At 33.9% G+C, this 17,447-nt stretch overlaps 2 long non-coding RNA genes across 2 annotated transcripts in view; one reads left to right on the forward strand and one right to left on the reverse strand.

The window, feature by feature from the left end:
• Positions 1 to 17,447, forward strand: part of LOC128202439 (uncharacterized) — a 41,072-nt gene that overhangs the window by 15,159 nt on the left and 8,466 nt on the right. The gene's annotated exons all lie outside the window — the stretch shown is intronic.
• Positions 8,658 to 15,621, reverse strand: LOC116413738 (uncharacterized). Its single transcript, XR_008253775.1, has 2 exons — positions 15,549 to 15,621; positions 8,658 to 14,877 (listed from the first exon to the last, which is right to left on the reverse strand). It is a non-coding gene; the product is annotated as an uncharacterized LOC116413738 (long non-coding RNA).

The raw sequence follows: 17,447 nt of genomic DNA on the forward strand, positions 1-17,447 counted from the left end.
TATCACCCATTAAAAAAACTGAATAACTGCGTACAATTTCGTCGCCGTTCAACTGGCATGCACTAGAGATTTTCCAATTAAGTGTAATGTGTATTTCAAACCAACCATTAAGGATATTGATTCGCAAATATTTTAAACATAACGTCGTATTAAAATATCATATGTTTATTTATAAACGAGTGTCTGTATATTTCTAAAATAATGTTTAAAAGTGGCTAATAAATACGCGGCCATGAGTTATCGTACCAGACCGCAATCTCCTCTAATCGCGTTAGTCATTTCGTTCTATAGAACTTGAACTAGGCAATAGCGGCGCCAATCACTTTAAAATCTAAAGATGTATACATTTATCTAATCTATAAATAACTGCAACAGGTAAATGATTTCAGTAACGTTTTTATGTTATTGGAACAACATCGATAATACGGTTTTTTTTATTTTTATACCACTGAGGTGGCAAACAAGCATACGGCCCACTTGATGGTAACTGGTTACCGTAGCCTATGAACGCCTGTAATACCAGGGGTATTACGCGCGCGTTACCGACCCTAAAGAAACCTTTTTACCCCCCTTTTGAAGAACCCCATGCTTTAGTCTCTTGGGAAAACCTTGGTAGGGAGCTCATTCCATAACCTGAGTGTTCGTGGGAGGAAACATCTCTGAAACGTTATTTACTAGCTGTATCCCGCTTTATCGCCAACATAGTACAGTATATACTGTTTTCTAAGTTAGAAAATGTAATTAAATCCGTGTATCAGATTTCATTACATTCTAGTTTTTGAGTAAAAAATGTATCAAACATTCATCCGTCCTCATCAAACTTTCGATTTCATAGTAATAATATGGGTAGTTTTTTTATTGATGGGTGAAAATGGTATGGTAACCCCGCCTGTCAGCCGCTTACTATCCACTGCTGAAAATATCCCTCCCCATCCCTGTTAAACACATACCTCATGGGGGGAAAGGGATTATTAGTAATGGAGACTGAGAATCCTATTGCTAGCAATATACCCAACCAGGTCGACCTCCTCGCGGTTCTCCCTGGAAACTATCATGGTTAATTCCTGATGAATTCATCATGATGGGCTAACTGGCCTGTTTTCATTCTCATCTATCACCCTTCACTGGTGCTCCGCCAGTGTATCCCGTTAGCGCAGGCGGGGTTACCCTTTTTATCCTTAAAAAAAAACACATACCTCATATCTACGTAAAAAAATTTCGCTGTGAAAGGAGTGTTATGTATTACACAAACCTTTTATCATTCAGCACGTTATTACAACCTTAACGTACCTACTGCCCTTATAAATTACTGTGATGAATATAATATTATGTATTAATATACATGAATATAACAGAGCCTATTTTCTGATTCTCTTTGATGAAATTGTATTTAAAGATATAAAGATATAGCAAACGAAGAATGGCGCACGCAAATATGTAATCAGACTTCAGTCAACCAACTGGAGTTTAGATATAGCTGATCAAACATATTACACGAATATATATATATATATATATAGACATCAATCCATTGCTAACAATACACCGTACCAGGTCTACCTATACGCAGTTCCCGCTGAAAACCATAGTTAACTTAACTTATGGTGAATTTGCGATCAGAGGTCAAAATGATCTGACTTCATCCTATCCCTCACTGGTACCCCATCAGTATATACCGTTAATGCAGGCGGGGTTATTTTCGCTTATCATCCTCCAAAAATATTATGATAAAAAGAAAACAAGAGAGCGAAAGGGTCTCGTCATTTCGCCTATTAAAACAACTCTAAAGCCTAACAGCAGTTGCCAATCCGCCTGCCAAGCGTGGCAACTACTGACAATACCCCTCAAGAGAGAAGCTGATATTCAGCACTGGAGAATTAAAAGCTGATACGATAATAATGAAGAGTGTGAAGACGTTTTTCGTTGATATAAAATCATCTTAGACGTTGTTGTTATTAACTGCAGTTCTTACATGCAGATTGTAGTTTTAAAGAGGTATTACTCTTGTTGTCTCTTGCCTGGTGTTACTTTGCATCGAGAACTTAACCAATTTAACTGTTCCAATTAAACTTTAGATTCTAGTTACTGATCTTATCTTTCTCAGTATACTGGCCGATTCAGTCTGCTCCCTACGATATTATCAAAGGCGCGTTGGGAACTATTTCTGGCTGCTGAGCCTGCCGTTTGTCGTTGCCTGACTCTCTGAAATTGGGGCCGTGGAAACTACGCTTCATTTTTCATACTGCGTCAGAGCCGCACCCTCTTCTGGTGGATTCCGCCATGTTTCATGAAAAATAATAGGGTGTTCACACGCGATAAGATTATGTCATTCGGTCATTTTTAATTATTACATAATCTTATGTTATTTTGTCACGTTGCCTATTATGTAATTCTCTTAGTTGAATTAAACCGTAGAACAATCTAGAGGCAATATAAATTTATCTCCATTCTTTGTCGACTTCAAAAAGAAGACGGTTTTCAATTCGTTTGTATTTTTTTTATGTTTGTCATGTCATAACTCCATCAGTTGTAAACCGATTTGGAAAATTGTTTTTTTTTTTTTCTGAAAGTATCTATGTATTTACAGATTGCTCCCGTAGAAATTTTATCAAAATCAACTCAGTAAGTTAGTTTTTAAATTGAAATAACTGGCTTTTTCCGCAATTGAAATCAGTTTTTTTTTCTGGAAATCAATCTTATTGCTAGGTATAACTAGTTATAGTATTTATTAATCTGTTCTGTTCTACTAGTAGAGTAGAAAAATCCAATGTCGGACTAAAAAATCCAGTCCGTCAGTTTTTTTTTTTTCAGTGTACTCTACTGGTTTCTGTGTGTTCTACTGGTATTTATATTTTTATAAGATCGTCCCTTATAAAATCTACTGTTAACAGTGGTGTGAACTACATAGATCGACCCCTAAAAAGATTATCATCAGAATTTAAGAATTATATATCATAACTTGGTTGAAATAATACTAATTCATAATTGCTTGATTGTCCTCGAATTCTATACAGCAAATGATATCATTGTGGGGCATCTGGACCGACGTCTCAAGAGGCTCTCGCTCGGTTTTCGTGTCAAGGGCCGGATACAAAGGTAGCTCTCCTTGACACGGCTCGGGAGTGGCCACACTGTGGGACTTCACAGGCACATCAATAGAATGCACTTTGGTACCGAGCAGACGGGACACTGTCGTTGCATATTTTTTTATTATATACTCACTAGCTTCTACCTGCAACTTCGTTTGCGTATCCGACATATTTTCACTGACTGGGATAAAAAAAGTCTATGTGCTTTTTCGTCCCATATTGCACGTGTAGTGTACCAATACTAAAGCAGTATGCTCTGTGTCCACGGTACTGTTCATGTCTATAGGCAACGGTTACGGTGGAAAGCGTTCCATCAGGTGGGTCGTCAGCTTGTTTGCATTTCTTAGTTACATAAAAAAATGTACTTCGCATCGAAACAAATATATATATATTATAATTTAGATTTGAGAAATGCAACTTAGAATGACAAAGAAGCTGACGGCCTGATGGAAAGTGGTAACCGTCGCCTTTAGGCACGAGTAGTACCATGGACATAACAGAGTATACTGTTTCGCCCATGATACCCCCTATGCGTTTTCATTTCTGAGGACTCAGGTCTTATTCCTTGTATACTTTTGAATATACTTCTTTCGGCAGGTGTCTTTCGCTATACTGGTCCATCGTGTTGGAGCTCTTCCACGAGCCCTCTTTTTTCTATATTTCTTACAATAATGAGTCTCTCTAAATTATCTGACTCATGTCTGATCATATGTCCAAAGTACTGAAGGAGCCGTTGCATGCAGATGGTTGACAGGCAGGTAAAAACCCGCCCTGAATGTGAAGACATTTAACTCGGCCAGAATCAGAGCATTTGTACGGCGCACTATCCTGTCCACCTTGTATGGTAACTTGATTAACCATACATACAATGCACGTGCACACCTTGATCTAAAAGTGTTGCAGGTCAGGGCGCACGTCTGATGGAAGAGACCAATCTGGTTTTCATTGACTGCACTGCTATTTACGTCAAGAAACAAGCTGAACTACTAAAGACTTAAGAATCTTACCTCCCCAAATTTGTTAAAAACAATACCCGTATCAACTTAATGAAAAATATTTACACTTTTTTGTCAAAGTCATAAATATAATGAAAAATTTTGACATTTAAATTGAGAATCGTCATGTTTTTGTAATCGGTTGTAAATAAATGATAATTTAAAGGCGTCGGACCACCGCTAGTTCCTTACACTGTGGTGCTTTTACATCCTACTAAAAACGTTTACCATGTTATGTAAATTGACTTATCAGTCACAAGTAAAAGATAAAAAATATTATGATTTACGGATATTATCTCATTCAAAAATTATATTGGGTTTTTTTTACCTCATACAAGTCTTTTACGTCATTGTTTACACATGGTTTATATCGTACGTTTTATTTACAAAATAAACAAATAAAAAAATACCTTTTCAATCGTACATTCTAGATTGAGTTAACGTGGTATTGATGACTGTGATGAATTGTCTGTGAAACTTTCCTCAGCAATTGAGGTCCCCGCAATATGTCTCCATCTACTTCTGTTCACACTCGAGCGAAAGCGTTTTGGAAATTATCTATCCAGAGGGAGACTTTGTACAAAAGTCGATTGCTTGGATATCTCTGTCGTCATTCGTGTTTCAACCGTGAAGCAGTTTTGTTTGCATGACTGTGTTTCAGTTTGAAGGGTGGGATATGGCGTGAATTTACAGGGTACAGAGGAATAACGCCTTAGCCCTCAGGAATGGCAAGGCATGGGAGGTAAATAAAAAAATCTTTTTTTTAATAAATTTCATAGAAAAAAAAAAACAAAAATAAACTTAATGATTTTAAAACACAGTTTATATTATTAACAATCTAGTAATAATTAGAATCTACTTGGGTATTAATTTTTTTTTGACGGGTGAAAATGGAATGGTATCCCTGCGTGCGCTAACGGGATACGCTGGCGGAGCACCAGTGAAGGGTGATAGATGAGAATGAAAACAGGCCAGTTAGCCCATCATGATGAATTCATCAGGAATTAACCATGATAGTTTCCATGGGGAACCGCGAGGAGGTCGACCTGGTTGGGTATATTGCTAGCAATGGGATTCTCAGTCTCCATTACTAACAATCCCTTTTCCCCCAACAGGAGGGTATTTACATTAGAAAATGCCTAATAATATAACTATTTAAAGCAGACGCCGCACTTTTTCCATGACTTGTCATTGGTCCAGACAACGCGAGGCTCAGAAAATGTATTCACTTGTAAATGATAAGCATGCAAATAGAAGCTCTACTGTATACTAATATCTACCATTTTCTATGCAAATCGAAGCACGACATAACTTCTTAACGGGATCAACGACCCCTGATAACGACTACAGTCAACAACTTGATGTATTATTATTGTTATTGTGTACCTATTAACTGTTATTACAGAAATTATATAATCTTGAAAACTGCTCCACCGATTTGAATGAAGTTTTGTCAATATGTATTGTTTGCTCCAACTTGAGAGATAGACTAATTTTTATTTTGGTACCAGTAATATACCTCATCAACCGTTAACTGTCCACCTCTCCCATAAGGGAGGTTTTGCCAGTAGTTGCCACGCTTGGCGAACAGATTGGAAACCGCAGCTAGGCTTTGGAGATGTTTTAAGAGGAGTACTGCTGCCCATCCCTCGCCCTCCCTTAGTCGCCTCTTAACCACACACAGGATAGGAAGGGGTGGCCCATTCTATGCCAGGACTACAACCAATTGAATAATAACATAGAATTAAATAATAATGCTTATACTATATGTATATTAAACTAGATGTCTGCTCACAGCTTTGCATGCGTGGTCGACATGTTTAAGTTAAAAATTTCAAAAGTCATTACGGTTTTAAATAAAGCAACCTACTTATGTTTCAAATTTCAGCTTTCTAAAGACTTTTCAGGTTTGACTGTGCGTTAACAGGACAGGAGTTGTCAGGACCGACGATTTTAAAAGTATACATGAAAAGGTCTCGCCAACAATACACCCATTAGCTACCGATGCGAACGTGTTTAGTCATTTGTAAAATTCGTCCTCGAACCTTAACCGTGACCGCTCGTTGTAACTCTTAGCGTGTAGCTTCGGAACCTACCGAAACTGATTTCTTCGTGACTGGCTCGTTTGTAGGCCGAGCCTAATTGTAGATGTAATTTTATTAGCTTGTTAGTATAAAATAATTAACTATGAATTTAGTTTGTGTATAAACAAAGTACTTATTTATTTTCTGATATATTGTTGATATGGCATGTTTTTTTACAACACGGGGGGCAAACGAGCATGCGGCTCACCTGGTGGTAAGTGATTACCGCCGCCCATAATCACCCACAACACTAAAGGCATTGCAGGTGTGCAGCCGGCCTTTTAACAAGGAATATGCTCTTTTCTTGAATGTTGAAGTTGATTCCAAAGAGTGGTTGTGCGGGGAAGAAAATGCCTTGAAAAACGCACGGTGGAGGACCGCCACTCGTCCAGATGGTTGGGATGAAATTTTAGTTTATGGCGAGTAGTACGATGGTTGAAATCAGCAGCAGGTATCAATCCGAACAATTCCTCATTATATCAGCCTTTAATTGTCCACTGCTGAACATAGGTCTTCCCCTTGGGAGTTTTGCCAGTAGTTGCCACGCTTGGCAGGTGGATTAGGTATTGCAGTTAAGCTTTGGAGATGTTTTAAAAGGGATCCTTCATCCTCCTTTAGTCGCCTCTTAAGACACCCACAAGAAAGAAAGAGGTGGCCTATTCTATGCCAGGACCACGCGGCAAAGTATGGCGTGTATGATGTCCTTTAATCCCGATCTAATTTGTCAACATACATTTGTCACAAATTTAACATCAAGCTTATTGTCGGTTATTGTATTATTGAATGGTGCTGAATTGTCTGCTTCGATGTTTTCTATGTCTAATAATAGAAAATAAAAAAAAAATGAAAAAAAAGTTTTTAAGATCTACATACTATCAATTGTCTAACATTTAAAGTACAAACTCTGCTTAGTTTAGAAATAGATGTCCCTGTGTAATGTGTCCAGTGTTATTATATACTGTTTCTTTCGTACATACCGTAGTATCACCTATCCGCTTAGTGCAATGACCTGGTGCAGTGGTGGCAGCAATCCCGCGTGCTGCAGGCTAGTGGGTCGCCAGTTGATACCTACCACCCATCTGGTACCGCGTACGGCACGCACCACGCGCTAATCCTGACACCGCCCCCGTTCACACTCGACGCGTGGTTTACTCAATTAACTCTAATTATTACAATCACACTAATAACACCTGGAGGTTTGCTTTATGAACTATAGCCTCTCCATTTTATGGAATTAAATATCATGTAGGTATAACATATAAGTAATTTTTCCCTCGGCTTCACTTTTTCCATATATTCCGTTCCCGAATTTCCAAATTACAAAATCTGATTTCTAAAATTTCTTTGCTACATCTTACACTCGTAAGAAAGATTTATGCAAAATTTCTTGTTTCTAGACCCAGAAATTTTTGAGTGTGCATTGATTAATCAAATCCTTTTTTTATATTTATGCATAACATAAAACAATATCCGTATATTCTCGTATGAACACAACGTATCGCCACACCTTTCCAAACACAATGTCGTAATACACGACACACGACTAAGGAAACAAAACAATACTCCAGCGCGAGAGAAGTATCACAACGAAGGCCAAGCGGTGATTATATTTTCTATATAACTTAAAATAACAAACAAACTGACAGCCCAACTGATGGATATTAGGCTAGAATTGTTTATTCCCTCCTCTAAGGAAGAGAGACGTCTCTCTAGTAGTGAGACGGTTGATTAACAATATCAATACAGAACATGTTCGAGTCAAGGTTTTGTCGCTTAATTTCTTAATAACATTTGCATAACTAACTACGTCATTAACCCAATTATACAGTAGACATGTTAAGGGTAAGCATATGGTGTAAATTTTTGTCAATATTAATTACTACATAACATAGCGCGGTGGCCACTTCGTGAAATCATTAATCTAATTTGTATTCTAAGCAGTTACAATAAGTATTATTGTGCCGTTATAAATAGGTAATCGTTTGTCATGTCAGGTGTTAATTGTCCAAAGCGGCAGTCTATTAATAGGGGGTCAATAACGATCAGAGACAATTGTCACAGACAGTCCGCGAAGCATCTGTAAGCAAACGTTATCAATAACACTAATAGCAAAAGATAGAAAAAGAAACTTTTTTTTTTTTATACAACTTAGAATGGCAAACAAGCTGACGGCCCACCTGATGGAAAGTGGTAACCGTCGCCTATAGACATGAGCAGTACCATGGACATAACAGAGTATACTGTTTCGCCCATGATAAACTTAAACTTATTGTATCAAAATATAAGAAATGTTAAAATTTACCTTAGGACGTGCAGGTTTTATACTAAGAATAAAAGCTGACGGTCAAATTAACTATATTGAAAGTGAAACTAGCATAACAAGTTTGTTTGGTTTGCTCCTATGAAATAAGCTTCTTGCATTAAAAATTATAAAGACCTGTGCTGTCCTCCTGGTATGGTAGGTAGGTGTAGGAAATAATAAACAATAATATGTCACAATGCGACTCACACGACCACCCGCCCGGACGTCACCCAGAGGAGTGGCAGGAGCGGGGGGACTTGCAGTCTCAACTTTAATGAGTACATCACATCTCTCCCTTTTCAAAATATTTTAAATTAATAATAGAATATGAATATTTTTACTCTAGGAAACTTAATTATTATTTTTTAAGCATTTTTGAATAGTCATTTTTTTTATAAATCTACCGCCCATTCGGAATGCAATTTCAGCTAAGAAGAACGGGCAAGAAACTTAGCTGTTGCTTTTTTCAAACAAAGTTGAATTTACAACAAAATGTGAAAGGATACAATTACTCACAAATTTCATATAGATACAACTACAACAATATAGTTTTACATTACAATCATAGGTAACTAAAATAATATCATGATATTACCATATATATTATGTTACAAAATATAACTTAGGCAACTAAATATAATAAGACTGGTTTGTATAAAAATAACTATATGACTATTTCCTCTCGAAGTCCATCGAGATCTTTCTTTTCATCATCCTTATAATTTCTTACTGATCTTCCATCTTCTTAAGTATATTATTGTGTATATTTCATCTCAATTCTTGTCTAGTACCATATTTTCTTATAGATATAGCGCCAATAAGTATATGTATACAGGGATTGAAGTATCGCATATATATTTTCTTTAATTATATTCCGAATACACTTTCTCCTATTTTCAATATCTATGTCACTATATCTTTCCCTTCCAATTTTAAAATGTTCTTTTATTGATTTGTCTCTACCATTCTAAATAAATCTCATTATTCTTAGCATTTACAATAGAAGATATTTTATCTCTAATGACAAATCAATAATGTGGCATGATATTGTAACTTATGAGGTATAGCAGGAGTTTATCCCTCCAGTCAGATTTTGGGTTTTAATTTATTTGTACACGTATTATAATGTCACATTTTTGTATTCTACTTGCTTCGTTCTACTGCGGTCAATATGGTGTCGAATAGTATAGTTTAATACCAAATTCTAAGCAGTTATCCAATGTTGTGCTGAATAAAGTGTCAAGTCTTGTAAAATTTCTTTTACTTATGTACTTTTAAGAAGATTTATGGTCTTATACTAAGTATATCAGAATTCCAATTAATAATTCCTACAATACATATACTGACAATATTAGAGACGTTACTATTTATAATCTCAATATTTACATAAGTATGTCACATTTATTATAGTTTAGACATCGATTAATTTTAGGAATGTTACATAATATATTGTTTTAGATCAGATGTAATGTAGACAAAATTTTATTTCTTCATGAACATTGATTACGACATCTATTATATGTACCAAAACTGATATCAATCCTTTGTACCTTGATACATAATCTACTGTTTACGGCAACAGTGCCGGGGTGCCAGAATAATTATCCTGAGTCGTAGCGAATGCTCGTTTACGCTATCTCAAATGAAATAAAAATAGAAAACCATTAATAAAGGACTCAGAATTCGTATTTAAAGAGTTTGTAATGATTGACTTTAAGGTTCAGTTTTCCTGGGAGCATCTAACTACTACGTGCATGGCTTATAAAACTTAGTATCCACAATTTACTAACTCTTTTTGCTTGGAAATTACGAATTACTGTAAATGTTTACTTTTCTTTCCAGAACTCTGAACACAGTATATTTAGCGAGCTTACGCCTTAACATTTTATGTATTTGTTCAATCATTGTAGCCAAATTTTGAGTCCATTTTCTTTTATTGTGTACCAATAAATTGATAAAGATAGATAAGTGTGACTGTGAACAACTTGTAATTTAAGATATTGATAATATAGAGTTGTATACATATCTCTAAAATATTTACACATAAAATCTAAATAATATTATAACACATTATCATATTTATTTCTCAAAATAGGTTACTAGTTTTATAACTTTAAAATTTTCCAAAAACAATTGGTTTTCTAAGTGATTCTATAGTCTTTAGGGACTTACAAGTAATACTTTCTGAGATTAGCTCATGCCCTAAAAATTCTACTTACGATTGATTAAACATGAACATAAATCCTTTATTAATACATTATTTGTAACCTACGTGTACGGATATGTAGGTATATTATTTTGCCTTACAAAGTTAAAATACGTTGAACACATTTTTAAACTTTCGCGTTGTGAATCGCGAATTTAAATAGATATAGGACATGTTTTAGCCTTACATCATTTGTTCGAAATTAAAATATTAACAAACAGTTAATCTTGTGTAAGATATTCAATACATGTTTAGGTGTCTTATTCATTTCCTTTATTTGGGATTATTTCCAATTGTTACATTTAAAACATTCATGTGTATATTAATATACCTATTAGTTGGTGGTTTTCATGTCTTGCTACAAAACCGTGACCAATATTTGTTTATATTTAAACTAAAGTAAGTCTCTGTTATTAAAAATAAAGATACTTAAAGTAATAAATTATATTTATATAATTTATAGATTTTGACAAGTTAAATTACAAGTACCATTGTTACACAGACTAAATAATATAATATTTAGTCACTTTAAACAGAGATTTAAATAAACAGAGTTTTAATTATTTATTGTAGTAGGTTCGTAATCGAAACGAAATAACCACTTGCTTGTTATAAAAAGTTAAGTACATTCTCTCTAATCTCAATTTGATAAAAAGCATCTTTTAAGCCAGGTTTAGATAAAGATAAATTTATTTGCATAAACAAATAAATTTATCTTGTTGTGTGTGTGCAGTAAATACATATTAGGTATTTTAATTATGTAGTAATTGTAACATGTTTTTTACCAAGATTAGCATGCACATTTTTTGTTTAGGACTTTTCCCTTGACAGACAGATTTATATTCCTTTTTTCTATTCTTTAAAATAAGTATGACTAGAGAAACTCAATTCGCAGCTTTGTCTATAAGTTCGATTATATTTTCTGTTTATTTGAGCTATACTATTTTATTTTACTAAATACTTGATTTTATGATCAATATCTAACTGATGTTCATTTAGATATTGAATTTGAATTTTGGATTTTTTTGTTTGTTTTGTGTTTAGTAAATTAATATACAACTTAATTGTAATATATAAAGAATCATAGCAGTCTCTTAGGTACACAATAAGCTACGAGTACAATTTTTCTCTACTTCTTCCAAATCCAACCAAGACTGACATTTTAAATGGGCCCAGTACATCAGCGAGTCTTTAGGACTATATGTCCTAGAATTTTGTCAGATTTTTCTTGGTTAGTTTTTTTTTAAGTAGTCCTAGGTTTTGTCGACTATTATTATTATTGTTACTTTTGTACCCCAATTGATGGGTATGTTACTTTTGTACCCGAATTAATGGGTATGTTAGTTTTGTACCCGAATTGATGGGTATGTTAGTTTTGTACCCGAATTTATGGGTATACTAGTTTTGTACCCAAATCAATGGGTATGTTTAATGTAACTCCATCACTTTGGCAAGATATATATTTTATAGTGGAATAGAGGATGGTTAACATTTAGTTCCACCATTTTGACAAGATATTTTATAATAGAATAGAGTTACACTTAGTTCCACAATTTTGGCAAGATATTTTATAATGGAATAGAGTATGGTTAACATTTAGTTCCACAATTTTGGCAAGATATTTTATAATGGAATAGAGTATGGTTAACATTTAGTTCCACAATTTTGGCAAGATATTTTATAATGGAATAGAGTATGGTTAACATTTAGTTCCACTATTTTGGCAAGATATTTTATAATGGAATAGAGTATGGTTAACATTTAGTTCCACAATTTTGGCAAGATATTTTATAATGGAATAGAGTATGGTTAACATTTAGTTCCACAATTTTGGCAAGATATTTTATAATGGAATAGAGTATGGTTAACATTTAGTTCCACTATTTTGGCAAGATATTTTATAATGGAATAGAGTATGGTTAACATTTAGTTCCACTATTTTGGCAAGATATTTTATAATGGAATAGAGTATGGTTAACATTTAGTTCCACTATATTGGCAAGATATTTTATAATGGAATAGAGTTTGGTTAACATTTAGTTCCACTATTTTGGCAAGATATTTTATAGTGGAATAGAGTATGTTCAACATTCAGTATGAATGTAGTTATAGGAGAGTTGAATGATTGTTTGGTAACTTTATTTATTTTTTACTTGATGGATTATTTGGTTTATACTATTTATTTCGCCATATAACTAGCGCTAGCACATTCATGCACTTATTTCGATTAGTGCGATATTGCTTTTGACCTAAATGGCTTATAAATCCACACTTTTAGCAGAAGTTATTTCTTGCAACACATTAAATAACTATTTTGATATGTACTCTCGCATTTCATACACCGTATATTCTTTTCGTTTGAAATCTCTTTACAAGATTTGGTTTCTTTGGTGTCCTTTTACTGATCTTTCATCAGTCTCTATTGAATTGCTTCCACAATATTTATTTCTATTTTAGTAGAATTATCTTTTAACTTAAGATCTGAGGAAATGCATTTTTCTACGATTTGACAATTGAGATGTCATAATAAGACAATTTGCAAAACGGGAATTTTATGGGTGGTACATTATTTATACGTATTTATATAAATACTGTCAACTAATGATAATCGACAAATAACCAATTATGTTACTATTATTAATAAATATATTAACCGTATATCATAGTCAACAAATGCGTCTGACTACCCCGTCAAGGATTGAATCTAAATGAAATATTATAAGTTATTATTATTATATTTTTTTCGAGAATTTTGTGTTTATAAATGATTATACTAAAATGGTTGTTCTAAAACAACCTGAAAAATAAGATGTTGCTGATGTCAACATTAATTATTTACACATACGAGTATTTACAATTTAAAAAAAAGAATCTGTAATTCAGGAATAAAGGCTATTTTTATTTTATTTTTTATTAAATGATTATACCTACCTACCGTAATAATGTATGCTATTATAATTGTAGGCAACAATATTGTAAATGCGAATACTTGTACTTGTTGTACAGGTGGATAAATGGATTATTCTCAGTTACAAACACAGCCTTTTGAACTTATAAACCAACATAAATACGTAGGTAAATATATGTGCCCCAACGGCGAAAGGATAACCAACTCAGAATTAAGCAGAGAACTACCGGCAACGCTAATATTCTGCTGGTTCCTTGTAAGAAAAATAAAATCGTAACCTCAACTCTTACCAAATATCTGTCAAATAATGAAGTTAATGTGAAGTGTTTGAATATATCATAATTATCTTATGATAATTACATTTGTATTAGGTTTATACCTACATACAAATCTATTTATTATGGAAGCAACCTCTATAATCGGAACCACCAATTGCATAAACTTCTTGTATCTAAATAGATTACAGTTTATGTGGAATTATGTATTTGATGGGCTTTGCTCATTCGGATTGTACGGTGTATTTTATTTGTCAGAATAATTACTCCGACTCGGCTAATACATGCAGGCACATTTTGTTGTATGTATAGTCAGTATTCGCTGGTATCCCCGTACCACTTATCTTAAGAATTCAACTGTTATAATCACTTATACTGTGATGTAAATATAAACAGAAAGCTTGCGGTACGATATACCTAGACATCAACAAACGCCGACCATTTGTTTAGGCATGTATAGCAAGTTATTGTACGACTATGATGCGCAAACGCGTTAAAATCAGTCACAGTGTGTCGCTAAATTACAAAACGTACTATGCACCGTAATATGTTTTATCAATATTTTGCTTTCTCTATACAATTTATAGAATCAAGTCTTTATTTCTTTTTGAAATTGCTTTTAGTCTTTTCTATATTTAATAAATTGATTGAGAATTAATAAATTATCTTCTCTCTTCCTTGTGAATTTAGAAATTTACCAGTTTAATGTTATTCGTGTCAAGTTACATTAAAATAACAACGCGATAGTTACACACTCTTTGGACTGATTAGAACAGGTAATTTTGTAGTCGTATGACATATATATATATATATTTTTTTACTTACAAATTTTCACCTCGTCGCCAATTTTGTGCTGTCCTCCTGGTATGGTAGGTAGGTGTAGGAAATAATAAACAATAATATGTCACAATGCGACTCACACGACCACCCGCCCGGACGTCACCCAGAGGAGTGGCAGGAGCGGGGGGACTTGCAGTCTCAACTTTAATGAGTACATCACAAGACCCATTACTGTTTTCTGTAAAAATCCATATATTTAGGTAAATTTCAATAGACTGTATCACCAGCGAAGGACTGAAACGGTCAACAAACGAACCGCATGGGTTGAAGGATCCTACTTACATCTTATGAATGTAAAATTATGTGAACACGTTTGGATAGTTTTTGATGATGTAATAAATTATGAGCCACTAGTAGATCATGTTTTAGATCAAAACATAATACTTTTAATGCTAATTCACACCTAAACTGTACGTTTTATTTATTTATCCATTAGTACAAATATGTGTACATGGCGGACTTAATGCTAAAAGCATTCTCTCCCAATCAACCATAGGGAAGTGTCAGAATACTCGAATGCGGTACTACTAATTATTGATATACATACATACTAAAGTTACATATAGAAACGAATAAATATATATATATATATATATATATGAATAACAAATATACTTACACATATATATTATACACGTTTCTATCAACATTGCCAACACAGTATCGTTATACCAATAGGCAAGAAAGCCTAAGTTGTTACGAACTTTGTCAGGCCTTTACTATCAGAGAAATACTATAGTCACTAAAGTTTTACCATAGAAAAAAAATAAAGAGTATTCTTTTATCTATGGTTTTACAACTTTTGGTATGGTAGCTACAGCTATACACCTAGAATACTAGTATACGAACGTTGTCCAGATTGAGGCCAAGGGAGCGACAGCGCACACGTTCACCCGTTCCCAGTCACTGCACACATTTCATGTGCACAGAGTCAGTGCCTTGACCCGTCAGCGAAGTGGCTGACCCTTGCACGATGTATATACACATATATACACACGCATTGTGGTCGTGACGATTTATTACCGCTTGTTAGTAGAAAAATCTCTGGGAATGTTTGCATTACGAGTGTAAGCGACAAGCCGTGGCCGCCACTACGTACGCGTGACCAAAACGTTGATTGACTAGAATGAAAATTAGCTAAATGTCCTTCTACTTCGTGTATGCCGGCTCCAAATATTGTTGCTTATTTTAATATATTACTATATTCGCTATTTAATAAACTAACAACGTTACGTGTACCTACTCATGTAGATGATCATGTTGCAGGTACTCAACAAGTTTCGCACTACGGTGTTTTTATTTTATTTGATGGGTGAAAATGATATGGTAACCCCGCCTGCGCTAACGGGATACGCTGGCGGAGCACCAGTGAAGGGTGATAGATGAGAATGAAAACAGGCCAGTTAGTCCATCATGATGAATTCATCAGGAATAAACGATGATAGTTTCCAGGGGAAACCGCGAGGAGGTCGGCCTGGTTGGGTATATTGCTAGCAATGGGATTCTCAGTCTCCATTACTAACAATCCCTTTCCCCCCGCACTACGGTGTTGGAACTATGTATGTGTTCATTTACTTTTTAACAGTCTTCTCAAAAATAATATTCTGTCCGTGCAATTGTGTCTTTTTGTTTGTATTGAATTGAGAATAAAAATAAGCTATTCTTTGTACCTGAATTAACATTTAGACAATAAGCATTCACTTTGTAATTATTTACAAAAACAATTACTCATACAACCAAAGAAATAAGAAGAAGGCATTGTTCTTCGTATACATATCGTCTGTTTCTAGCAAATAATTTCTAACAAAGTAATAAATAACACAACACGTCTCAAGCATTTCAATATTATAGTGTTAAAAAGTTAACGTAATCAGAAAGAAAGCAACAGTAACGATTTTAATAAGAGGTACCTTCGTTTATAACTTGTCTACTTTCACTCACGATATCGTTAAATTTTTATTCGTTCTCTATTTCTGATTTGAAGCTACTAACATTAAGTTAAAGGTGTAATTGCAAAGATAAGACGTAATAAGTATAGTAAGGATAGATATGTGGAAATCCTTCAATTAAATATCAACGTTCGTGGCTTTAAACTGTTTATTTGTAAATTAAAACAGCTCATATTATTTATGTATTTATATTTATTCGCATGCCACATGGTACCAATTAGTTATTATAATAAACTAGCAGCCCGGTACGGGCTTCGCTACGTACGAGTATAAAGTGAAATAATAAAAAAAAATATTTTAAATGACCGCACGAATGATATATCAACATGCTTGTACTGTCAACACTGAAAAAGTTTCAATTTGACAGCACAATGCCCATCTTAAAAAAAGTTTGAATTTGACATAAAAATCCCCATTAACAAAATGATCTGCCATTTATTGAATTAATTTGTTACAAAAAATGTGACAAATGAAGAACCGCTATTTTGTGCAAACTTCACATAAACCATCTACTAAATAGTCCGAACAAAGCCTAAACATTTGGTTTGGATAGGTGAGCCCGTTCTTAAGTTATAAAATTACAACGAAAAGTGGCATTATTTTTTATTGGCACATACATAAGACACGTGACACTTCGTAAGGGCACCGTAATTTACAGAGAGAATAAAAATAATATTATTAATAAATTATTTTTATAATATTATGAATAAAATGTAATAACACATATTAGGTACTCATCTTCAAAAAAATCATTTAATGTATAAAATGTTCGCTGATTAACTTCTAGAGATCAACGAAA

The sequence above is a fragment of the Galleria mellonella genome, unplaced genomic scaffold, assembly GCF_026898425.1.
Source record: "Galleria mellonella isolate WM207_F2 unplaced genomic scaffold, CSIRO_AGI_GalMel_v1 utg96, whole genome shotgun sequence".
Classification (NCBI taxonomy): domain Eukaryota; kingdom Metazoa; phylum Arthropoda; class Insecta; order Lepidoptera; family Pyralidae; genus Galleria; species Galleria mellonella.